Genomic DNA, 4,902 nt, shown 5'->3' on the forward strand with positions numbered 1-4,902 from the left:
TTTTAGTTTTCTAAAGGGCTCCTCCCTAGGTGGGGCCTGGCAGCTCCTTGAGGGCAAGGCGCCTACCCTTCCAAGCACTAACTAACCAGTCCTATTTCTTTACAAGTTTCCTTTTAGCTTCAGCTCTGATAACCTTTCAATGTGGAGGGTGGGGGAAGGGTGAGACCAGGAGCAGCACATGGCATCCAAGAGGAGCACATGGACTCCTGACTAGACAGGTAATCTCAAGCTGCTACTCTACAACCCTCCTAAATTCCTTATACAGGTTTTCTATCTCTCTCTTTCACAAATTTTACTTTTTAAACTTTACCACAAAGACGGGCTACAAAGGTACTCAGGGGCACAGGACTGACTGTCAGTCTGTGAATTTCTGTCCCTCTCCTCATTGCCCGGTGGGGAGGGCGATTTAAGTTTTTTCCTACAGTTCTCCTGCATTCTCTACTAATCTGATCCGGGAGGAGAGGAGTTTGATTTAACTGCTCTAACTTTTACTGCAGCCCTAGTGAAAAGATCTCAATGATTGTAATTCAAGTAAAACTTCACCCCCTTGCTCACTCCCAAAAACCTCTTTTGTACTTGAATCTAAGGGAATCAGGGACTAAGACAAATGCGAGAGTCCCGCTGAAGACTTTAACGGAGGTTTTAGCCAGAAGGCATTCGTTGGGAGGAGGTGTATTTTTTTTAGCAAGAGTGAGCTCCTGGAATGGATTTACAATTTCAGGAGTTCTTTCTTCCCAAATTCAACTAACCAATTTCCAAACTTTTAACAATTTAAAACCCAGAATTTGCCAAATTTTAACCCATTCCCTGTGGTTCCACGCTGGCCAAACGGGAGCCACAAGGAAGGGAGTCTGTTTCCCTAGTGGCAGCCTGATATCTCTGGCTGCCTAAGTTTCAGATTTTTTTAACAAAACATAGACATTTCACAATTAACACAGACACGCGAACAGAGACGAACTCAAAACACAACAAAGTTCACGGTGTGGATCGAATTGAAGGCTAAGCAGGTCCCCTCAGAGGAAAGATTTCCTCCTCAAAGATACGACCCCCAATCTCTCTCACACCTCCAACACAAAACAGAGACCAACAGCATGGGCTAATTGGAGGCTAAACAGGTCCCCTCAGAGGAAAGAAGATAAACCAGGTTTCCTCTTCAAGGAAAACACCCCCAATCTTCCCATACCCAAACAGACCCGGTAGCATGGGTTAACTGAGGCTAAGCAGGTCCCCTCAGAGGGAAGAAAATAAACCAGGTTCCCTCTTCAAGGAAAACACCCCAATCTTCCCACACCCAACACAAAACATATAACCAATGGCATGAGTTAACTGGGGCTAAGCAGGTCCCCTCAGAGGGAAGAAAATAAACCAGGTTCCCTCTTCAAGGAAAACACCCCAATCTTCCCACACCCCAATAGGAAGGGTGGCGTCCCAGCTTCCTAGCTCTGTACCACAGCCTCGTCAGGGTTTAGCATGGTATCAGAGACCCAAATGGCTAGCCCCAAACCAGAAACCAAACCAGAAAAACCTTACCTCTAGAGGTCTACAAAACCAGAATTCTCCGTAGGCCGAAAAGGGACAGGTCAGCAAAGAGTCCATTCTCCGAGACCATCACTCCACATCAGAGTCCTAGGAAAAGAAATCCCCAGGAGCCGGCCCTCTGAAGTGAGAGAAGGTGGATCGGGGGCAGAGACTCCCTGTTGAGGTCCGGAATTCTGTGTGTGTCTCCAGGGCGGTAACACGAAATACCGCCGCATCTCGCTGGGGCCTCCAAAATGTTGTACCAGAAGCGAGCGAGACACACCACAGAGTATAAGTTTTAAGTGGAGAATTTATTAGCCGGCGGCCATCGGGGTATGGCACCACAAATCAATGGCAAATGTGTTGGGGTGATGGCTTGGCTTATATAGGATATGGGGGTACAGAGTAGGGGGAAGAGGAACAAAGGTCCTGGCTGATCAAAAGATTCAGTCAGGTTATCGTACTAGTGGGATAATCTCATTTACATTCCTTGGTGGAGTCACAGAGTCCCAGGGATATCTCCCAGGAAGGGTCTATCAAGTTATCTCTCAGTGGGATGGTCCTATCTATTGACATTCCAGGAAGGAACCAAGGAGTCTCAGGGATATCTGCTAGACAGGATCTGCCAGGTTATCTCTCAGTGGGGATGGTCCTATCTATTGACATTCCAGGAAGGAGCCAAGGAGTCTCAGGGATATCTGCTAGACAGGATCTGCCAGGTGGGATGGTCCTATCTATTGACATTCCAGGAAGGAGTCACCGGATCCTAGGGGGCTCCTCAGTAGCTAGGAGTTACTCAGGGGTTCCTAATTTTCCTTGTATTACAGATTCAACCTTACATCTGTATCTTTATTTCACAAACTTCTTTTTCCCTTTGTCTAATCATTTCTATTAATATTTAGAAAGATTTTTATCTTTCACATGACTATACAAGAGTACCAATTTACCCAGTCATTTGATTGAAAACGGCAAGGTTTCACATATTTGTATTAATCAAATTTTCTATTTTTCCCCATAAAACCTTCTAGGTCTTTAGATACCACAGCTTCACTTCACAATAATAACAGATTCTGACAGATACCTTTCCTTTTATCAGTAACTACTCATTTTTGATTACAGAGACCTGCCATGAAAAAAGCATCCTATCTACCTGCTCTCTCTCTGTCTCTCTCTCTCTCTCTGTCTCCCTCTCTCTCTGTCTCTCTCTCTCTCTCTCTCTCTCCCTCTCTCATAACTAATGGCATCTCCCCCAGGGGTTGCGTTCTTTTACATCAGTTGGCAAGTTTCACTAATAAAACTTTACCAGGACCCACATCTCAAATTCTAATCTTATCCTAAAAACTAATCACTAGAAATCAGTTCTGGTGACTTTAAAAAGCCAGGTTTGGAGGTCAGCTGGTTTCTGACCCCTTACTGTTCTCTCTCTTTCAGTAGATCCCAGTAACTGCTGCCCCTCCCCTCTCCTTCCCCTCTACCAGGTTGAAAAAGGTAAAACATATGCCCTTCAAAGAGTAGGTGTTCCCAAGGAATTCCAATTGATGGGCCTACATTCTGGGAGGGGAGATATATTAAAATGAGTTCTGGGGTAGACCTAGGTCACTGTATCCTGATCAAAGAGATATCAGTTTCCATCTCAATAGTGGAGGGGGGGGGGAATTAACATTTGCCCAGACCTGTCTGGGTTACTCTGTGAGGCACATTCACTTTGTGCATATCTCCCTAGCATCTGGTCCCAACCAGAGACTCATAAAATTCAAGACTTTACACAGGATTGATAAGAATTTATGCCAAAAATCCTTGTTTTAGTTAACAGCCTCCGTTCTTGATTAAGTACAATTCTTAATCTAACAACATCTAGATTATAAGGGGAATTGTTTTCAACTCTGTGGAACAAAACTGCTCCCCCATTTCTGACAAGAGGACACCCCCAACACACCCTTTTGAGGAGGTCAGAGGTTAACAGGGATTGAACATTGTATACACTTTCAGACTTTTTTGATATGTCGATCAACTATGCATTTTTTTCCTCTTTCTTTTGCCCTTAAAAATACTACTTGTTACGTTGGATGGCTCTCTGGGAGGGGGAGGGAGAGGAATACTGGGGGAAGGTAGGTGATGCAAAAAAAATAGACCTCAAAGAGAACCTTAAAAAAGGAAGAGCCTCCAGTCAGTCAACCAGCACTATTTAAATGCTTACTGGCACTCCAGGCAGTCCAGGAAGAATTAAGGACACAAAGAAAGGCAAAAGGAGCTCATTCTAATGACAAAACAACGTGCACACAACTACCCATAAACAAGGTATGGATCAGTTGGGCATAATCTCAAAGGGGAGTGCACTTGTGGCTGGGGAAGCTAGGAGGAAGGCTTCCCCTCCCTTAGGGTGAAGTGAGGAGGGAAGACTGAGTGATGGCTAGAGGATTCTGGGAACCAAGAGATGGAGGGTCTTGTTCATGGATCACCCAGCAGGCCAGAGGGCATGTGCCTGGAAGAAGGTGCAAGAGAAGGGGGCTGGAGGATGAAGGGCTTAGAGAGCTTTTTGTATCTGATCCCGGAGGCCATAGGCAGCCACTGGAATTTACTGAGTGGTGAGACCTTCGCTTTAGGAAAGTCATTTGGAGGTTGAGTGGAAGATGGACTTGAGGCAGGCAGACCCCCCCAGCAGCTATGGGGATAGTCCAGGTGAGAGACAGAGGCAGAGACATAGAGAGACACATACAGAAGAGAGTGTCTCTAAGCACTCAGCCCCAATGAGAACTTGGGGGATCTCTAAGCGCTCTTAGCCCCAAGGTGGGGGAGGGGGAGAGAGACAGACAGACACAGAGAAAGAGACAGAGACAGTGAGACAGACAAGACAGTCTCTAAGCACTCAGCCCCAGTGAGACCTTGGGGATCTATAAGCACTCTTTTACAGGGCAATTGGGGTTAAGTGACTTGCCCAAGGTCACACAGGCTAGTAAGTGTGTCAGGTGTCTGAGGTCGAATTTGAACTCAGGTCCTCCTGACTCCAGGGCCGGTGCTATACTCACTGCACCACCTAGCTGCCCCCATTAGCACTCTTAGCCCCAAAGAGAGCGTGGCGGGGAGCAAGCTGGTGGAGCTGGGAATCTAGAAACGTTCTGCAGTGGCAATCAGGGGCAGCCTTTGGCTCTGGGTCGGCGGAGCCGGGGAAGAGGCAAGCCACGGGTTGCCATGGAGACAGAACGCCCTTTCTCTGCGCTCTCAGGGAAAGACAAACGGGGGCTCAGGTGCGGCTTCTGATTGGACAGCCCGTGGGAAGGCCCCGCCCCCGATGTCGGGGAGGGAGGCCCTTCAGCGGGACTCCGGACGCAGGCGCACTGCGCTCCTGCCGCCTGGGGATGCGCGCGCATTGGCCCTGGCTGTGCC

The sequence above is a fragment of the Trichosurus vulpecula genome, chromosome 2 (genome assembly GCF_011100635.1).
Source record: "Trichosurus vulpecula isolate mTriVul1 chromosome 2, mTriVul1.pri, whole genome shotgun sequence".
Classification (NCBI taxonomy): domain Eukaryota; kingdom Metazoa; phylum Chordata; class Mammalia; order Diprotodontia; family Phalangeridae; genus Trichosurus; species Trichosurus vulpecula.